Below are 22,639 nucleotides of genomic sequence, written 5' to 3' on the forward strand. Positions count from 1 at the left end.
GCCGCGGGGAAGACCCAGGACACGTTGGGAAGACTATGTCTCCCGGCTGGCCTGGGAACGCTTCGGGGTCCCACAGGAAGAGCTGGACGAAGTGGCTGGGGAGAGGGAAGTCTGGGCTTCCCTGCTTAGGCTGCTGCCCCCGCGACCCGACCTCGGATAAGCGGAAGAAGATGGATGGATGGATGGAAAAACACAGCACAGGACCTTGGTTCTCAGAAAGTTCCATCAGATGGGAAATGTTTCTGTTAAAAGTTGTCCAACTTTCCAAACCCGTTCCAAAGACCTTGGAAGCCCTTCCATCTTCCCTGCCCGCCTCCTTCCCTCCCGTGTTGCCGTGTTTTGCTGTTTGTAAGCCTCCCCTTTTTTTCCTCTTTCTCTCGGCGACTCCCAAGCGGTGACTATTTGATCTTGTTTGCTCCATTATTCATCTTGAGGGAGCGGCGCCTGTGACTTGTGGATAAATGCCATATGAAAGGCATTGTGCATCCTCCCGCTTTCATCCCGGCTCCCACAACAGATCAATTAGTCAAACTAAACAGTAAATTATTAATCACGTTGCCTCCATCACCGGAAGCAAAACAGTTCATTAGAGAGGACGGGTGATTGAGAGGGATGCGGGGGGCTATGATGTGAACATTTGGGAAGGAAAGGAATTATCAAGCGTGTCCATCACTGCAGGTAACTTCCAGCTCCCTGGAGGTCCCCCTTGCCAAAGTGACATAAAATGAGGTCAAGCGTCCTATGTGTCGCCCGTCGGGTGATTAAAATAACACACCCAAAAAAGGCTTCATGTGGCGTGATCGCCGCATATTTGCAAAAAATATTCCGATTGGATGAATTTCAATGAGGGGTTTGGGAGACGCCTTATTTGCCAGGAGATACAAGGTAACAAAGTTACTGTCATGATGTGGAGGTGACGAACCCCGAGATGCAGAGATGACAGGCGGTTTACAAGAAAACATGGTTTTAATGTTCAAAAAAAGGTGAAAACAAAAGCCGCACAAGGCGAAGGCACAACTTAACGCAGGAAACAAAAGCTGAACTATGAACATGAAACAAAAGGTCGTGGCATGAATAAACAAAACTTTCTTGGCAAGGCATGAACTAAGCATGGAATCATCAGCATGAACTATGGCATCTCCAGAAAACAAGCATGAACAGAGCATTGCATGAAACAGGGAGTCCACAGCAAACAACGAACAATACTCCAGCCCTGACTGGAGGGCAAGGCAGGTTTAAAGGGGAACATTATCACAATTTCAGAAGGGTTAAAACCATTAAAAAAATCATTTATTTTTCAAAGGTTTTTTTCAAAATTTTACCCATCACGCAATATTCCTAAAAAAAGCTTCAAAGTGCCTGATTTTAACCATCGTTATATACACCCGTCCATTTTCCTGTGACGTCACATAGTGAAGCCAACACAAACAAACATGGCGGGAAGAACAGCAAGCTATAGCGACATTAGCTCGGATTCAGACTCGGATTTCAGCGGCTTAAGCGATTCAACATATCACGAATGTATTGAAACGGATGGTTGTAGTGTGGAGGCAGGTAGCGAAAACGAAATTGAAGAAGAAACTGAAGCTATTGAGCCGTATCGGTTTGAACCGTATGCAAGCGAAACCGACAAAAACGACACGACAGCCAGCGACACGGGAGAAAGCGAGGACAATTTCGGCGATCGCCTTCTAACCAACGATTGGTATGGGTTTGTTTGGCATTAAAGGAAACTAACAACTATGAACTAGGTTTACAGCATATGAAATACATTTGGCAACAACATGCACTTTGAGAGTGCAGACAGCCCAATTTTCATCAATTAATATATTCTGTAGACATACCTCTTTTCCTGAAAGCTGATCTGTCCAGTTTTGGAGTTGATGTCAGCAGGCCAGGGAAGCTAGGGTCGATATTCTTCTCTTGATCATCTTCGGTGGCATAAGGGACGGTGTGAGCCAAGACATCCAGGGGGCTTAGCTCGCTCGTCTGCGGGAACAAACTGCCGCCATTGCTTGCTGTGCTACCGAGGTCCTTTGTCCCTGAATTGCTCACACACTCCGGCAGATTCAATGGGGGTCTGGCGGCAGATTTCTTTGACTTTATGGTTGGAAATGCATCTGCTTTGAGTGTCGCAGGATATCCACACATTCTTGCCATCTCTGTCGTAGCATAGCTTTCGTGGGTAAAGTGTGCGGAACAAACGTCCAATTTCTTGCCACTTTGGCATCTTTGGGCCACTGGTGCAACTTGAATCCGTCCCTGTTGGTGTTGTTACACCCTCCGACAACACACCGACGAGGCATGATGTCTCCAAGGTACGGAAAACAGTCGAAAAAAACGGAAAATAACGGATCTGATTTGACTCGGTGTTTGAGAAAATGGCGGATTTCTTCCCGATGTGACGTCCGAGAGCGAATAATAGAAAGGCGTTTAATTCGCCAAAATTCACCCATTTAGAGTTCAGAAATCGGTTAAAAAAATATATGGTGTTTTTTCTGCAACATCAAGGTATATATTGACCCTTACATAGGTCTGGTGATAATGTTCCCCTTTAAGTTCACAGTTGCCAGGCTGTCTTCCTGGCGACATCACCCTCTACAAACCCTTGTTGATATCCACGCTGCTCTTTTTCATGTCCCTTTTCTCGTCCCAAGTAAGTTTTCTTTATTCATGCCATAGTTTGCAAGTTTTGTTTCAGTAGTCAAGTTTGTTCTCCGCCTTTGTGTGCGCCTTTTGTTTTCATAGCCAAGTTTCTTTACCTCCGCTGTGAGCGCCTTTGGTTTATACCTTTTTGAGCTTTTTGAGTTGAAATATTAAACATGTCCTTACCTTCACGCCGTGTCCGGTCAAGTCGCGTTGCACCACGGGAAAACAAACCACACCATAGTCCTAGTCCTGACAATATACCAGTTACTATGGTAATCTAATTAGTTACTTTGGTCGTATAATTAGTTACTATGGTAATCTAATTAGATACTATTAGGGATGTCCGATAATATCGGCCTGCCGCTATTATCGGCCGATAAATGCGTTAAAATGTAATATCGGAAATTATCGGTATCGTTTTTTTTATTATCGGTATCGTTTTTTTTATTTTTTTTATTTTTTTTTAATCAAATCAACATAAAAAACACAAGATACACTTACAATTAAAGCTGCAAGCAGCATTGGTCGGGCCCGCGTATTTGGCAGGTGCTAGTCCCAAGTGTCCCAATACTATTGTCAAGTTTTAGTCCCAAGTGTCCCAATACTTTTGTCAAGTTTTAGTCCCAAGTATCCCAATACTTTTGTCCAGTTTTCGGCCTAAATGTCCCAATACTTTTGTCCAGTGGTAGTCATAAGTGTCCCAATACTTTTGTCTACTTTTAGTCCGAAGTGTCCCAAGACTTTTGTCTAGTGTACCTACCTTGTCTGCATTGTGTGGGCACGTTGGTGCTTCCTGCTTTTAAGCAGCCATCTTGAGAAAACAGCAGCGCAGCAGCATCAGCGCAGTGGTTATTTGAAGGCTCATAAAATCAAAACTGGAGCAGTTATAAAAATTATTTCGATAACTTTTATTTGGAAGGGTTTAATCTCTCTCCTGTGTTAGTTTGAAGCCGAAACGACAAACGCGCTCAGAGGAGATAATGTTTGAAGAGAAGTGACCGGTTTATAAAAACATTTAGTTTTGAAGGGGAAATTGCAAACTTCCTGTTGATTTTTGCTATGAAAAGTAGGTCTACGTGAGACCTACATAGAGGTTTTTGTTTCATGTCTCTCCGACCTTCCCAGTGGGAGTTACAGGCAGTTTTGTCATTTATTTCTTCCGAGGAGCAGTTTTTTCTGCGTTTTATTAAAAAATTGCGGTAGAGCACAATTTTGAGATTTGGGGTTAGGTTTTTTCATTAAATCACAATTTTAGCCAGTCCTGATGTGTGCGTTCAGTTTGGTGAGTTTTGAAGCAAGTTAAGGGGTTCAAATTACAGCTCAAAAAGGCAAAAGTGACTGTTTTTAGTACTTGTTTGTCTTGAAGGGGGAATTGCCAACTTCCTGTTGATTTTTGCCCAAGAATATATTATTATGAAATCTAGGTCTAAATCACACCTACATAAAGGTTTTTGTTTCATATCTCTCCGACCTTCTTTTTCGTAGGGGGCGCTAGAGCGCAATTTTGAGTTTTGAGGTTTGGTTTTTTTGATAAAAAGTTTTGCCGTATATTACTGATGTGTGTGTAAAATTTGGTGAGTTTTGAAGTATGTTAAGGGGGTCAAATTACAGCGCAAATTTGCGGAAGAATAATAATAATAATAATAATATTAAAGCTGCAAGCAGCATTGGTTGGGCCCGCGTATTTGGCAGGTGGTAGTTGTAAGTGTCCCAATACTTTTGTTTAGTTTTCGTCATAAGTGTCCCAATACTTGTGTCTACTTTTAGTCCGAATTGTCCCAATACTTTTGTCTAGTGTACCTACCTTGTCAGCATAGTGTGGGCATGCTGGTGCTTCGTGCTTTTAAGCAGCCATCTTAAAAAAGCAGCAGTGCAGCAGCATCAGCGCAGCGGCTCTTTGAAGGGTCATAAAATCAAAACCGGAGCCGGTATCAAAACTATTTCGTCAACTTTTAATCAGAAGGGTTTAATCTCTCTCCTGTGTTAGTTTGAAGCCGAAACAACAAACACGCTCAGAGGAGATAATGTTTGAAGAGAAGTGACCGGTTTATAAAAAAATTTTGTTTTGAAGGGGAAATTGCAAACTTCCTGTTGATTTTTGCTGAGGGTTGTCAATCTATGAAAAGTAAGTCTAAGTGAGACCTACATAGACGTTTTTGTTTCATGTCTCTCCGACCTTCCCAGTGGGAGTTACAGGCAGTTTTGTCATTTATTTCTTCCGAGGAGCAGTTTTTTCTGCGTTTTATTAAAAAATTGCGGTAGAGCACAATTTTGAGATTTGGGGTTAGGTTTTTTCATTAAATCACAATTTTAGCCAGTCCTGATGTGTGTGTTCAGTTTGGTGAGTTTTGAAGCAAGTTAAGGGGTCAAATTACAGCTCAAAGAGGCAAAAGTGACTGTTTTTAGTACTTTTTTGTCTTGAAGGGGGAATTGCCAACTTCCTGTTCATTTTTTGCCCAAGAATATACTATTATGAAATCTAGGTCTAAATCACACCTACATAAAGGTTTTTGTTTCATATCTCTCCGACCTTCTTTTTCGTACGGGGCGCTAGAGCGCAATTTTGAGTTTTGAGGTTTGGTTTTTTGATAAAAAGTTTTGCCGTATATTACTGATGTGTGTGTAAAATTTTGGTGAGTTTTGAAGTATGTTAAGGGGGTCAAATTACAGCGCAAAGTTGCGGAAGAATAATAATAATAATAATAATATTAAAGCTGCAAGCAGCATTGGTTGGGCCCGCGTATTTGGCAGGTGGTAGTTGTAAGTGTCCCAATACTTTTGTTTAGTTTTCGTCATAAGTGTCCCAATACTTTTGTCTACTTTTAGTCCGAATTGTCCCAATACTTTTGTCTAGTGTACCTACCTTGTCAGCATAGTGTGGGCATGTTGGTGCTTCGTGCTTTTAAGCAGCCATCTTAAAAAAGCAGCAGTGCAGCAGCATCAGCGCAGCGGCTCTTTGAAGGGTCATAAAATCAAAACCGGAGCCGGTATCAAAACTATTTCGTCAACTTTTAATCAGAAGGGTTTAATCTCTCTCCTGTGTTAGTTTGAAGCCGAAACAACAAACACGCTCAGAGGAGATAATGTTTGAAGAAAGGGGACCGGTTTTTACAAAAATGTTGTGTTGAAGGGGGAATAGCAAACTTCCTGTTGATTTTTGCTGGGGGTTGTCGATTTATGAAATGTAGGTCTAAGTGAGACCTACATAGAGGTTTTTTGTTTCATCTCTCTCCGACCTTCCCAGTGGGAGTTACAGGCAGTTTTGTCATTTTTTTCTTCCGAGGAGCAGTTTTTTCTCCGTTTTATTCAAAAATTGCTCTAGAGCGCAATTTTTAAATTTGGGGTTAGCTTTTGTTATTAGATCGCAATTTTTGCTAGTCCTGATGTGTGTGTAAAGTTTGGTGAGTTTTGAAGCATGTTAAGGGGGTCAAATTACAGCTCAAAGAGGCAAAAGTGACTGTTTTTAGTACTTTTTTGTCTTGAAGGGGGAATTGCCAACTTCCTGTTGATTTTTGCCCGAGGAAATTAATTAATGAAAAGTAGGTCTAAGTGAGACCTACATAGTGGTTTTGGTTTCATGACTCTACAACATTCGTACTGGGAGTTATAAGCAGTTTTCTTTCTAGGGGACGCTAGAGCGCAATTTTGAGTTTTGGGGTTAGTTTTTTTTACCAAAGAGTTTTGTTCGCGTTTTTTGATGTAAGCATCAAATTTGGTGAGTTTTGAAGCATGTTAAGGGGGTCAAAGTACAGCGCAAAGAGGCAAAAGTGACTGTTTTTAGTACTTTTTTGTCTTGAAGGGGGAATTGCCAACTTCCTGTTGATTTTTGCCCGAGAAAATTAATTAATTAAAAGTAGGTCTAAGTGAGACCTACATAGTGGTTTTGGTTTCATGACTCTACAACATTCGTACTGGGAGTTATAAGCAGTTTTCTTTCTAGGGGACGCTAGAGCGCAATTTTGAGTTTTGGGGTTAGTTTTTTTTTACCAAAGAGTTTTGTTCGCGTTTTTTGATGTAAGCGTCAAATTTGGTGAGTTTTGAAGCATGTTAAGGGGGTCAAAGTACAGCGCAAAGCTGCGGAAGAATAAGAAAGAATAATAAAACATTAGAATAACAATAGGTCCTTATGTCCCATTGCGGGCCCTAATAATTATAAGAAAGAATAAAACCTTACAAATGCAATAGGTCCTTATGTCCCATTGCATAAGGACTCCCTGTGGGAGTCCTTATGCAATGGGCCATGCGGGCCCTAATTAGTGCACCGAGAGCGAATAATAGAAAGGTGTTTAATTTGCCAAAATTCACCCATTTAGAGTTCGGGAAATCGGTTAAAAGAATATATGGTCTTTTTTCTGCAACATCAAGGTATATATTGACGCTTTCATAGGTCTGGTGATAATGTTCCCCTTTAATAATGCCTCTGATTAGTGCTCGTGAGCAGCAGGTGAGCGGGCGAACACTAATCAGAGGCAGGTGGAAATAATAAGTAACTAAAACAAACAGTGGTGCACAAAAAAACAGGAACTAACAAAACATAAAACATGATCCCGGGGACATGGATCATGACAGTTACTCAGTGCTCAGATTGCTCTGCTGTTCTGAGTTGGGCAATTTGAATAAATTATACAGGACACAAAAAAAAAGTATTTTTGCAGGAAAAGGTTAATTTTGAAGGGAAAGCGGGGACGGGGAAGAAGGGGGCGATGGATGGAGGGAGGGCTGGCGAGGCAGTTATTAAAAGCGATTGCATTGCCTCCCGGATGTCTCGGGAGAGCGGAATCAGTGGAGATGTTAAACCTTGCTTGACACCCCAGTTGGATAATTGTGGGTGTGGGAGCTAATCAGCGGAAGATGTCTCCTCAATTTATATCTTGTCAGTTAGCCAAGATTAGACCCCCACTCCCAACCTCCACCCCCCCTTCCCTCCGTCCCGGCCACCATTAGCTTTGTTGCATGTCAATGCGCCGGTGAGTGTGTCCGCCCGGTGAGGAGGGGGCGGGCGTAGCGTGATGGAAACCAGCACATTTATTCCAGCCCCAGCCAGTATGGCATTTTCATGAACAGCCATAAGAGAGGTATAGAGTAGGAGAGGAGGGGGGGTGGCTTTATGAAAAGGAGTCTGACCTAACAGGAATGCACTACTCTATTTTTGTGAAATAGGATGTAAGGTGACGGATAAACCGCATGAACTTACAGAAAGAAAGAAAAAAAAAAAACCTCCTTATTTATAATGGCCGCATATAAGACGGGCACACTGTTTTGATCAGAATCAGAATCAGCTATATCGTCATTACGCAGGGTAACGAGATTGAGGCCGTCCCATACGGTGCGATGTGTGCATGCTAGAAAAACAACGTGTAAATATATAAAAATATAAAAAATATAGAAGTGCAATGAATATAGGGTGAAATGAATATACAGGTAAAAGCCAGTAAATTAGAATATTTAGAAAAACTTGATTTATTTCAGTAATTGCATTCAAAAGGTGTAACTTGTACATTATATTTATTCATTGCACACAGACTGATGCATTCAAATGTTTATTTCATTTAATTTTGATGATTTGAAGTGGCAACAAATGAAAATCCAAAATTCCGTGTGTCACAAAATTAGAATATTACTTAAGGCTAATTGGGAACAGGTGGGTGCCATGATTGGGTATAAAAGTAGATTCCATGAAATGCTCAGTCATTCACAAACAAGGACGGGGCGAGGGTCACCACTTTGTCAACAAATGCCTGAGCAAATTGTTGAACAGTTTAAGAAAAACCTTTCTCAACCAGCTATTGCAAGGAATTTAGGGATGTCACCATCTACGGTCCGTAATATCATCAAAGGGTTCAGAGAATCTGGAGAAATCACTGCACGTAAGCAGCTAAGCCTGTGACCTTCGATCCCTCAGGCTGTACTGCATCAACAAGCGACATCAGTGTGTAAAGGATATCACCACATGGAACACTTCAGAAACCCACTGTCAGTAACTACAGTTGGTCGCTACATCTGTAAGTGCAAGTTAAAACTCTCCTATGCAAGGCGAAAACCGTTTATCAACAACACCCGGAAACGCCGTCGGCTTCGCTGGCCCTGAGCTCATCTAAGATGGACTGATACAAAGTGGAAAAGTGTTCTGTGGTCTGACGAGTCCACATTTCAAATTGTTTTTGGAAACTGTCGACGTCGTGTCCTCCAATGACCAAAGAGGAAAAGAACCATCCGGATTGTTATAGGCGCAAAGTTGAAAAGCCAGCATGTGTGATGGTATGGGGGTGTATTAGTGCCCAAGACATGGGTAACTTACACATCTGTGAAGGCGCCATTAATGCTGAAAGGTACATACAGGTTTTGGAGCAACATATGTTGCCATCCAAGCAACGTTACCACGGACGCCCCTGCTTATTTCAGCAAGACAATGCCAAGCCACGTGTTACATCAACGTGGCTTCATAGTAAAAGAGTGCAGGTACTAGACTGGCCTGCCTGTAGTCCAGACCTGTCTCCCATTGAAAATGTGTGGCGCATTATGAAGCCTAAAATACCACAACGGAGACCCCCGGACTGTTGAACAACTTAAGCTGTACATCAAGCAAGAATGGGAAAGAATTCCACCTGAGAAGCTTCAAAAATGTGTCTCCTCAGTTCCCAAACCTTTACTGAGTGTTGTTAAAAGGAAAGGCCATGTAACACAGTGGTGAACATGCCCTTTCCCAACTACTTTGGCACGTATGTATTCTAAGTAAATTATTATTTGCAACAAAAAAAAATAAAGTTTATCAGTTTGAACATCAAATATGTTGTCTTTGTAGCATATTCAACTGAATATGGGTTGAAAATGATTCGCAAATCATTGTATTCCGTTTATATTTACATCCAACACAATTTCCCAACTCATTTGGAAACGGGGTTTGTATGATCCTGTAACTACTTGGTATCGGATTGATACCCAAAATTTGTAGTATTATCCAAAACTAATGTAAAGTATCAAAGAAGAGAAGAATAAGTGATTATTACATTTTAACAGAAGTGTAGATAGAACATGTTGAAACAGAAAATAAGCAGATAATGAGCAAGTAGATAAATAATTCATTTTCTACCTCTTGTCCTTAATAATTTTGACAAATTAATAGAATAATAAATGACACAATATGTTACTGCATATGTCAGCAGCTAAATTAGGAGCCTTTTTTTGTTTACTACCCACTAGAGATGCGCGGTTTGCGGGCACAACCGCGGAGTCCGCGGATTATCCGCGGATCGGGCGGATGAAATAAAAAAAAATTAGATTTTATCCGCGGGTCGGGTCGGGTCGGGCGGTTGAAATAAAAAAAAAAAAGATTTTGAATAGATTCAGGCGGGTGGCAGTTAAACCAATTAGGAAATATATATACATAGTTAAATGTTGTTACCCACATACGAAAAACGAGCAGGCACCTGCTGCATATGCCACAACAGAAGGGCCCCACCGGGAGCCGTAGCTGAGGCGATCCGCGAGAAGGGCCCGACGCACGTCCAGGGTCACCACCGCGCCCACCGCACCGACACCCCGCCTCGTCCGCCTTTGCCGCGGCCGGCGTCACGCGCAGCAGGTAAGCAGCTTACCACCCCTGTTGCCGGGGGCGCGTAACAGGGGTCACTCCGCGCGCAGTGCGCTCACGAAAGGGGTGGGGCTCACCCTGGTTGATATAGACAGCAGGACGGTGGCCATGGAAGTCGGAACCCGCTAAGGAGTGTGTAACAACCCACCTGCCGAATCAACTAGCCCTGAAAATGGATGGCGCTGGAGCGTCGGGCCCATATACCCGGCCGTCGCCGGCAGCGAGACGCGCTTGGAGGTGCGCTCAGCGCAGCTCCCATATGATTGCGCACTGGTGTGCATCTGGGTCGTGACAGCTTTGCACGCGAATGTCTGTACTGCATTGGATCAGTCTCCTTTCTTTAACAGGCAAAAGCTTTATAACCTCACTAATGCCTTGCATCGTCTATATTAGATATATAACAACGGGCGGGTGCGGGCGGATGGCGGGCGGGTGCGGTTCTGATCAAATGTTACATCGGGTGGATGGCGGATGGTTGACGACTTTCTGATGCGGTTGCGGATGAAATAATTGCCTATCCGCGCATCTCTACTAACTACTAAAAGACAAGTTGTCTTGTAAGTTCACGATTTTATTTAAGGATAAAATTGCAATAAGAAACATATGTTTAATGTACCGTATTTTCCGCACCATAAGGCGCCCTGGGTTATAAGCCGCGCCTTCAGTGAACGGCATATTTCAAAACTTTGTCCACCTATAAGCCGCCCCGTGTTATAAGCCGCATCTAACTGCGCTAAAGGAATGTCAAAAAAACAGTCAGATAGGTCAGTCAAACTTTAATAATATATTAAAAACCAGCGTGATGTGGGCGCGCATGGAGTCGTATATCAACATGGACGGAGCTGCGTGAAAAAAGCCACCCGGCCTCTTCGTGTAAACTTACCTTAACCACTCGCTCATCTTTTCTTCATCCATCCATCCCTTCGAGTTAGCTTTTATGATGACGCCGGCTGGAAAGGTCTCTTTTGGCAAGGTCTTCCTTTTGAATATCACCATGGGTGGAAGTTTCTGGCCATTAGCATGGCAAGCTAGAACCACAGTGAAGGATGACTTCTCCTTCCCTGTGGTGCGAATATTCACCGTACGTGCTCCCGTTGTATCCACAGTGCGGTTCACAGGAATATCAAAAGTCAGTGGAACCTCGTCCATGTTGATAATGTTCTCTGGCCGGATCTTTTTTTCAGCTATCTTGTTTTTACAATATGCACGGAAAGTAGCCAGCTTTTCTTGAAAGTCTTTAGGCAGTTGCTGTGAAATAGTAGTCCGTGTGCGGATGGAGAGATTGCGTCTTTACATGAACCGGAAACCTGTCGCTTAGTAGGAGCCATTTTGTGGTCTTTACAGATGTAAACACACAAAGGAAATGAAACGTAATATCCGCGCGCTTCTTCTTCTTCTACGCGGGCGGGTGGTTGCTTACAGTAGAAGAAGAAGCGCTTCCTCTTCTATGGGGGCGGGTGCTTACCTTGGCGGTTGCTTGCGTAGAAGAAGAAGCACTTCCTCTTCTACGGGGAAAAAAGATGGCGGCTGTTTACCGTAGTTGCGAGACCGAAACTTTATGAAAATGAATCTTAATATTTATCCATATATAAAGCGCACCGGGTTATAAGCCGCACTGTCAGCTTTTGAGTAAATTTGTGGTTTTTAGGTGCGGCTAATAGTGCGGAAAATAAGGTACTGTAAGATTTTTTTTGTCAAAATAAAGCCATTTTTTGTGGACCCCTTTTTTTTTTTTTTTTTAGAAAAGTACCACTGGCAGAAATGTAGATGGGCTTCTATGATCAGGTGTATACAACACAATAAAAGCTATGAAGTCGTGGGTTTCACTCTGCGGTGGCAAATATTCCCCTCACACATTCCCCCGGCAGGACAAAGGCTCCTTTCACCGAGCATGACGAGTAACCTCATCAGGGCGTGTAAACAAGGCTGCCATGCAGCCCGCATACTTCTCTATTCCCTCCTGCCTGAGTGCTGACAGATGTTTCAAGCCCACCCTTTGCACAACAAGACATTCCTTTTTTTCCCCCCCACACCCCCTTACCTTAAAAGTCAGAGCAGGTTGGTCCGCACTCGGCCTCCCACTCCTTCAGAACCTGCGACAAAACCCATGAAAGAAAAGTCATGATCAACCTGTGATCCAGACTCTATATAATACAAACCCCGTTTCCATATGAGTTGGGAAATTGTGTTAGATGTAAATATAAACGGAATACAATGATTTGCAAATCTTTTTCAACCCATATTCAGTTGAATATGCTACAAAGACAACATATTTGATGTTCAAACTCATAAACATTTTTTTATTTTTTGCAAATAATAATTAACTTAGAGTTTAATGGAAGCAACACATAGTAGTAGTTAAAAAGCTCCTCGGTGGCAAGGCCCCGGGGGTGGATGAGATCTGCCCGGAGTTCCTTAAGGCTCTGGATGCTGTGGGGCTGTCTTGATTGACAAGACTCTGCAGCATCGCGTGGACATCGGGGGCGGTACCTCTGGATTGGCAGACCGGGGTAGTGGTTCCTCTCTTTAAGAAGGGGAACCGGAGGGTGTGTTCTAACTATCGTGGGATCACACTCCTCAGCCTTCCCGGTAAGGTCTATTCAGGTGTACTGGAGAGGAGGCTACGCCGGATAGTCGAACCTCGGATTCAGGAGGAACAGTGTGGTTTTCGTCCTGGTCGTGGAACTGTGGACCAGCTCTATACTCTCGGCAGGGTCCTTGAGGGTGCATGGGAGTTTGCCCAACCAGTCTACATGTGCTTTGTGGACTTGGAGAAGGCATTCGACCGTGTCCCTCGGGAAGTCCTGTGGGGAGTGCTCATAGAGTATGGGGTTTCGGACTGTCTGATTGTGGCAGTTCGCTCCCTGTATGATCAGTGCCAGAGCTTGGTCCGCATTGCCGGCAGTAAGTCGGACACGTTTCCAGTGAGGGTTGGACTCCGCGAAGGCTGCCCTTTGTCACCCATTCTGTTCATAACTTTTATGGACAGAATTTCTAGGCGCAGTCAAGGCGTTGAGGGGATCCGGTTTGGTGGCTGCAGGATTAGGTCTCTGCTTTTTGCAGATGATGTGGTCCTGATGGCTTCATCTGGCCAGGATCTTCAGCTCTCACTGGATCGGTTCGCAGCCGAGTGTGAAGCGACTGGGATGAGAATCAGCACCTCCAAGTCCGAGTCCATGGTTCTCGCCCGGAAAAGGGTGGAATGCCATCTTCGGGTTGGGGAGGAGACCCTGCCCCAAGTGGAGGAGTTCAAGTACCAAGGAGTCTTGTTCACGAGTGAGGGAAAAGTGGATCGTGAGATCGACAGGCGGATCGGTGCGGCGTCTTCAGTAATGCGGACGCTGTAACGATCCGTTGTGGTGAAGAAGGAGCTGAGCCAGAAGGCAAAGCTCTCAATTTACCGGTCGATCTACGTTCCCATCCTCACCTATGGTCATGAGCTTTGGGTTATGACCGAAAGGACAAGATCACGGGTACAAGCGGCCGAAATGAGTTTCCTCCGCCGGGTGGCGGGGCTCTCCCTTAGAGATAGGGTGAGAAGCTCTGCCATCCGGGAGGAGCTCAAAGTAAAGCCACTGCTCCTCCACATGGAGAGGAGCCAGATGAGGTGGTTCGGGCATCTGGTCAGGATGCCACCCGAACGCCTCCCTCGGGAGGTGTTTAGGGCACGTCCAACCGGTAGGAGGCCACGGGGAAGACCCAGGACACGTTGGGAAGACTATGTCTCCCGGCTGGCCTGGGAACGCCTCGGGATCCCCCGGGAGGAGCTGGACGAAGTGGCTGGGGAGAGGGAAGTCTGGGCTTCTCTGCTTAGGCTGCTGCCCCCGCGACCCGACCTCGGATAAGCGGAAGAAGATGGATGGATGGATGGATGGAAGCAACACATTGCAAAAAAGTTGGCACAAGGGCATTTTTACCACTGTGTTAGATGGCCTTTCCTTTTAACAACACTCAGTAAACGTTTGGGAACTGAGGAGACACATTTTTGAAGCTTCTCAGGTGGAATTCTTTCCCATTCTTGCTTGATGTACAGCTTAAGTTGTTCAACAGTCCGGGGGTCTCCGTTGTGGTATTTTAGACTTCATTATGAGGCACACATTTTCAATGGGAGACAGGTCTGGACTACAGGCAGGCCAGTCTAGTACCTGCACTCTTTTACTATGAAGCCACGTTGATGTAACACCTGGCTTGGCATTGTCTTGCTGAAATAAGCAGGGGCGTCCATGGTAACGTTGCTTGGATGGCAACATATGTTGCTCCAAAACCTTTCAGCATTAATGGTGCCTTCACAGATGTGTAAGTTACCCATGTCTTGGGCACTAATACACCCCCATACCATCACACATGCTGGCTTTTCAACTTTGCGTCTATAACAATCCGGATGGTTCTTTTCCTTTTTGGTCCGGAGGACACGACGTCCACAGTTTCCAAAAACAATTTGAAATGTGGACTCGTCAGACCACAGAACACTTTTCCACTTTGCATCAGTCCATCTTAGATGAGCTCGGGCCCAGCGAAGCCGACGGCGTTTCTGGGTGTTGTTGATAAACGGTTTTCGCCTTGCATAGGAGAGTTTTAACTTGCACTTACAGATGTAGCGACCAACTGTAGTTACTGACAGTGGGTTTCTGAAGTGTTCCTGAGCCCGTGTGGTGATATCCTTTACACACTGATGTCGCTTGTTGATGCAGTACAGCCTGAGGGATGGAAGGTCACGGGCTTAGCTGCTTACGTGCAGTGATTTCTCCAGATTCTCTGAACCCTTTGATGATATTACGGACCGTAGATGGTGAAATGCCTAAATTCCTTGCAAAAGCTGGTTGAGAAAGGTTTTTCTTAAACTGTTCAACAATTTGCTCACGCATTTGCTGACAAAGTGGTGACCCTCGCCCCATCCTTGTTTGTGAATGACTGAGCATTTCATGGAATCTACTTTTATACCCAATCATGGCACCCACCTGTTCCCAATTTGCCTGTTCACCTGTGGGATGTTCCAAATAAGTGTTTGATGAGCATTCCTCAACTTTATCAGTATTTATTGCCACCTTTCCCAACTTCAAATTCTAAAGTTAATGATTATTTGCAAAAAAAATATTCAAAAATATTAGTTTGAACATCAAATGTGTTGTCTTTGTAGCATATTCAACTGAATATGGGTTGAAAATGATTTGCAAATCATTGTATTCCGTTTATATTTACATTAACACAATTTCCCAACTCATATGGAAACGGGGTTTGTACATTCCGACACAATTCTGACGCTGTTTGCACAGGGGTGCCATACACACTGCAAGTCTATATATAATGTAGTAACAGACGTTCATAACAATATGTAATATGTTCAATATTTACCATGTTTTGATCATTTTAATCATTTCTGTGAATGATTTCTTCCGCGCATTGATATCTGTTTCCATAGCAGCGCAAGTCCGACTTCTGGCAACAACTGTGTGTTCCTACTTCTGGAATCAAACACAAGTGTGTTCGAATCATGGCAGACTTGGTAACAGACGACGAAAACGACTATTTTTGGACAAATGAAGGTTCACAACCTTATATTTTTGAAGCTGAATATACTGCTGCGTATACCTGTAGACACGAGCATGAAGGAAGAGTAAGACGTTGGAGAAGACGGAAGCCGGGAGAGTGGGATGAAAGTCATTTTGACGCTTTAAATGTGGAATTTGGAGCCGAGCTATTTCGACATAAATGGATTGCTTACCCAAAATCAACAGGAACCATCCCGGGCAGCTGGTCCAGACAAACAACTGTCCCCATAGATATTGATTGTAACGATATAAAGTATAAAAGCTTTATATAGTCGATACAACAATTATTATTTCAATATTTTTTTATTAACACAAAATCTATTATGTTCATGAACTCAGGAAATATGTCCATGGGCACATGAGAACTTTAAATATGACCGATATATGATCCTGTAACTACTTGGTATTGGATCGATACCCAAATTGTTGGTATCACCCAAAACTAATGTAAAGTATGAAACAAGAGGAGAATACGTGCTTTTTATATTTTAACAGAAGTGTAGATAAAACATGGTAAAAGAGAAAGTAAGCAGACATTCACATTGAACAAACAAGTACATTAATAATCCATTTCGTACCGCTTGTCCCTCATAATTTTGACTAAATAATAGAATAGGAAATGACAACATGTTACTGCATACGTCAGCAGCCAAATTAGGAGCCTTTGTTTGCTTACTTACTACTAAAATAAGTTGTCTAGTATTTTTACCATTTTATTTATGGACAAGATTTTTCTTTGATTACAATAAGAAACATATGTTTAACGTACCCTAAAATTTTACGTTAAAATAAAGCCAAAAATGCAATTTTTTGTGGTCCCTTTTATTTATGAAAATGTCGGAAAGTATCGAAATAGATTTTGTTCCCGGTATCAAAATATTGGTATCGGAACAACCCTATACAACACTTAGAGTATTAACACTGTTTAGGGCGCAACAACAACAAAAACAAGACAACGCACCATAAACTATACAATACTGCCATCTAATGTCTTGGACTTAAGCTTTTATAATATGTTTATAAACAGTTTATGTTTATGTTAGGATGTTATGTTAAAATAAAGCCAAAAATGCAATTTTGGCATTTTATGTTATGTTTTTGTTTATAAACAGTTTATGTTTATTTTAGGATTTTATGTTAAAATAAAGTCAAAAATGCAATTTTTGGATTTTATATTATGTTTTTGTATGTTAGGATTTTATGTCAATATAAAGCCAAAAATGAATAATTTTTTTGGTCCCATTTATTTATAAAAAATAGCGAAAAATAGCGAAATAAATTTTGGTAACCGTACCAAAATATTGGTATCGGACAACCCTACACAACATTTACAGTAATACCACTTCAGGATTTCATGTTAAAATAAAGCCAAAAAATGCAATTTTAGGATTTTATGTTATGTTTATGTTTATAAACAGTTTGTTTATGTTAGGATTTTATGTTAACATAAAGCCAAACATGCTATTTTAGGATTGTATGTTATGTTTATGTTTATAAACAGTTTATGTTTGTTCGGATGTTATGTTAAAGTAAAGCCAAAAATGCAATTTTATGATATTATGTTATCTTTATGTTTATAGACAGTTTATGTTTATGTTAGGATTTTATGTTAAAATAAAGCCAACAATGCAATTTTTTGTGATCCCTTTAAAAATATCAAAAAGTATCAAAATACATTTTGGTACCGGTACCAAAATATTGGTATCAGGACAACCCTATACAGTAGTAACACTGTTTAGGTCGCAACAACAACAACAACAAAACAACACACTATAAACTACACAATACTGCCATCTAACGTCTTGGACTTAAAATTTTATGTTATGTTTATGTTTATAAATGGTTTGTGTTTATGTTAGGATTTTATGATAAAATAAAGCCAAAAATGCAATTTTAGGATTTTATGTTGTGTTTATGTTTATGTTAGGATTTTATATGTTAATGTTTATAAACAATTTATGTTAATGTTAAAATGTTATGTCAAAATAAAGCCAAAAATGTGGTGCCTTTTATTTATTAAAATTTCAAAAAGTATCGAAAAACATTTTGGTACAGGTACCAAAATATTGGTATCGGGACAACTCTATACAACACTTACAGTATTAACACTGTTTAGGGTGCAACAACAACTACAAAAAAACAGGACAAAGCACCATAAACTATACAATACTGCCATCTAACGTCTTGGACTTGTTATTGTTTATAAACGGTTTATGTTTATGTTAGGATTTTATGTTAAAATAAAGCCAAAAATGCAATTTTAGGATTTTATGTCGTGTTTATGTTCATAAACAGTTTGTTTATGTTAGGATTTTATGTTAAAAAAAAAGCCAAAAATGCAATTTTTTGTGATTCCCTTTATTTATAAAAATATCGAAAAGTATCGAATTACATTTTGGTACCGGTACCAAAATATTGGTATCAGGACAACCCTATACAGTAGTAACACTGTTTAGGTCGCAACAACAACAACAACAACAACAAAAACAAGACAACACACCATAAACTATACAATACTGCCATCTAACGTCTTGGACTTAGGAATTTATGTTATGTTTATAAACGGTTTATGTTTATGTTAGGATTTTATGCTGTGTTTATGTTTATGTTAGGATTTTAATGTTAATGTTTGTATACAGTTTATGTTAATGTTAAAATGATACGTCAAAATAAAGCCAAAAATGTGGTCCCCTTTATTTATAAAAATATCAAAAAATATTTTGGTACCGGTAACAAAATATTGGTATCGGGACAACCCTATACAACACTTACAGTATCAACACTGTTTAGGGTGCAACAACAACAACAAAACAAGACAAAGCACCATAAACTATACAATACTGCCATCTAACGTCTTGGACTTGGTATTTTAGGTTATGTCTATAAACGGTTTATGTTTATGTTAGGATTTTACGTTAAAATAAAGCAAAAAATGGCATTTTCGGATTTCATGTTATGTTTATGTTTATAAACAGTTTGTTTATGTTAGGATTGTATGTTAAAATAAAGCCAAAAATGCAATTATTTGTGATCCCTTTAAAAATATCAAAAAGTATCGAAATACATTTTGGCACCAGTACCAAAATATTGGTATCAGGACAACCCTATACAGTAGTAACACTGTTTAGGTCGCAACAACAACAACAACAACAAAACAACACACTATAAACTATACAATACTGCCATCTAACGTCTTGGACTTAAAATTTTATGTTATGTTTATGTTTATGTTTATAAATGGTTTGTGTTTATGTTAGGATTTTATGTTAAAATAAAGCCAAAAATGCAATTTTAGGATTTTATGTCGTGTTTATGTTCATAAACAGTTTGTTTATGTTAGGATTTTATGTTAAAAAAAAGCCAAAAATGCAATTTTTTGTGATCTCTTTATTTATAAAAATATCGAAAAGTATCGAAATACATTTTGGCACCAGTACCAAAATATTGGTATCAGGACAACCCTATACAGTAGTAACACTGTTTAGGTCGCAACAACAACAACAACAACAACAAAACAACACACTATAAACTACACAATACTGCCATCGTCTTGGACTTAAAATGTTATGTTATGTTTATGTTTATAAATGGTTTGTGTTTATGTTAGGATTTTATGATAAAATAAAGCCAAAATTGCAATTTTAGGATTTTATGTTGTGTTTATGTTTATGTTAGGATTTTATGTTAAAAAAAAAAGCCAAAAATGCAATTTTTTGTGATCCCTTTATTTATAAAAATATCGAAAAGTATCGAAATACATTTTGGTACCGGTACCAAAATATTGGTATCAGGACAACCCTATACAGTAGTAACACTGTTTAGGTCGCAACAACAACAACAACAAGACAACACACCATAAAATATACAATACTGCCATCTAATGTCTTGGACTTAAAATTGTATGTTATGTTTATGTTTATAAATGGTTTGTGTTTATGTTAGAATTTTATGATAAAATAAAGCCAAAAATGCAATTTTAGGATTTTATGTTGTGTTTATGTTTATGTTAGGATTTTATGTTAAAATAAAGCCAAAAATGCAATTTTTTGTGATCCCCTTTATTTATAAAAATATCGAAAAGTATCAAAATACATTTTGGTACCGGTACCAAAATATTGGTATCAGGACAACCCTATACAGTAGTAACACTGTTTAGGTCGCAACAACAACAACAACAAAACAACACACTATAAACTACACAATACTGCCATCGTCTTGGACTTAAAATTTTATGTTATGTTTATGTTTATAAATGGTTTGTGTTTATGTTAGGATTTTATGATAAAATAAAGCCAAAAATGCAATATTAGGATTTTATATTGTGTTTATGTTTATGTTAGGATCTTATCTTATGTTATTGTTTATAAACAGTTTATGTTAATGTTCAAATGTTATGTCAAAATAAAGCCAAAAATGTGGTTTCCTTTATTTATAAAAATATCAAAAATTATCGAAAAACACCGGTACCAAAATATTGGTATCGGGACAACCCTATACAACACTTACAGTATTAACACTGTTTAGGGTGCAACAACAACTACAAAAAAACAAGACAAAGCACCATAAACTATACAATACTGCCATCTAACGTCTTGGACTTTGGATTGTTTATAAACGGTTTATGTTTATGTTAGGATTGTATGTTAAAATAAAGCCAAAAATGCAATTTTAGGATTTTATGTCGTGTTTATGTTCATAAACAGTTTGTTTATGTTAAGATTTTATGTTAAAATAAAGCCAAAAATGCAATTTTTTGTGATCCCCTTTATTTATAAAAATATCAAAAAGTATCGAAATACATTTTGGTACAGGTACCAAAATATTGGTATCAGGACAACCCTATACAGTAGTAACACTGTTTAGGTCGCAACAACAACAACAACAAAACAACACACTATAAACTACACAATACTGCCATCGTCTTGGACTTAAAATTTTATGTTATGTTTATGTTTATAAATGGTTTGTGTTTATGTTAGGATTTTATGATAAAATAAAGCCAAAAATGCAATATTAGGATTTTATATTGTGTTTATGTTTATGTTAGGATCTTATGTTATGTTATTGTTTATAAACAGTTTATGTTAATGTTCAAATGTTATGTCAAAATAAAGCCAAAAATGTGGTTTCCTTTATTTATAAAAATATCAAAAAGTATCGAAAAACACCGTTACCAAAATATTGGTATCGGGACAACCCTATACAACACTTACAGTATTAACACTGTTTAGGGCGCAACAACAACAACAAAAAAACAAGACAAAGCACCATAAACTATACAATACTGCCATCTAACGTCTTGGACTTGCAATTGTGATTGACACAAAAGTACCTATACACCTAAAACTGGTACCGTTGAGTGCCGGTATCGATTCTCGGGTCCTGCATCGGTCCAAATGTGAACAGTACCCATCCCCCCCCCCCCCCCCCCCCCGAGCATCAGCACATATCAGAGCCATCCGTGTATTCCTCACACTTCCTATTTGCAGCAATGTGAAACGAATTAAAGTCATTAATTGACAAAGTCAAACAAATGTATAAATTAAGAACCCCGGTGCCGAGCCGTTTAAAGTATCAAAGAGCGCAGACCGGAGACTGGCATTCCTTCTAATCTAATAGTTAGGGCGGACATTAATTATTGATAAGCCCGGCAATTGATTGGTTAATAAGATAATGTAATTGAGAAATGAAAATTGTCAGTGTGTGTGTGAAATGGGGAGGTTGGAGTAGTGGGGGTCTTAGGGGATTCCCCCTACATAGGCTTCCATCATTACTGCCACACTATGAAAGCAGAGTGGTGATTAAAAGGACTTGATTGATTTGACTCTCATTGGGATAAGCTGTCCTCATTCCGTCACTGGGCTCCGCCCGCACATACCAAAAAGTGTGTGTGTGTGTGTGTGTGTGTGTGTGTGATGCACAATACACTCACCAGACACTTGCACAAGCTCTATCAATATAGTCTGCTTTTTGTTTCCAATGTGCACCAGAAAATATTGTTCAATGCATTACTAATTTTAATTTTTTTTAGGCTGGATGTTTGTATTTGGATCTCGTGACATTGTGCAGACGTACCCAATGTTGCGTCCCTCGTATGTGTTGATGCCATCAAAATCAATGCATTTACCGTATTTTTCCGGACTATAAGTCGCAGTTTTTTTTTCATAGTTTAGCCCATACTTGCCAACCTTGAGACCTCCGATTTCGGGAGGTGGGGGGCGTGGGGGGTGAAGGCGTGGTCGGGGGTGGGGAGGGGCGTGGTTGGGGGCGTGGTTAAGAGGGGAGGAGTATATTGAAAGCTAGAATTCACCGAGTCAAGTAATTCATACATATATATATATATATATATATATATATATATATATATACATCCTGAAAATATGCAAACAAAACTACAGGAAGTTTGCTATTCCCCCTTCAACACTAAATTTGAGTAAAAACAGTAACTTTTGCTTCTTTGAGCTGTAATTTGACCCCCTTAACACGCTTCAAAACTCACCAAACTGAACGCACACATCAGGACTGGCAAAAATTGCCATCTAATAAAAAAACCTAACCCCAAATTTAAAAATTGCGCTCTAGAGCAATTTTTGAATAAAACGGAGAAAAAACTGCTCCTCGGAATAAAACAATTACTAAACTGCCTGTAACTCCCACTGGGAAGGTCGGAGAGACATGAAACAAAAACCTCTCCGTAGGTCTGACTTAGACCTACATTTCATAAATTGACAACCACCCAGCAAAAATCTACAGGAAGTTTGCTATTCCCCCTTCAACACAACATTTTTGTAAAAACCGGTCACCTTTCTTCAAACATTATCTCTGAGCGTGTTTGTCGTTTCGGCTTCAA

Source organism: Nerophis lumbriciformis, linkage group LG05 (assembly GCF_033978685.3).
Source record: "Nerophis lumbriciformis linkage group LG05, RoL_Nlum_v2.1, whole genome shotgun sequence".
NCBI classification, from domain to species: Eukaryota; Metazoa; Chordata; class Actinopteri; order Syngnathiformes; family Syngnathidae; genus Nerophis; species Nerophis lumbriciformis.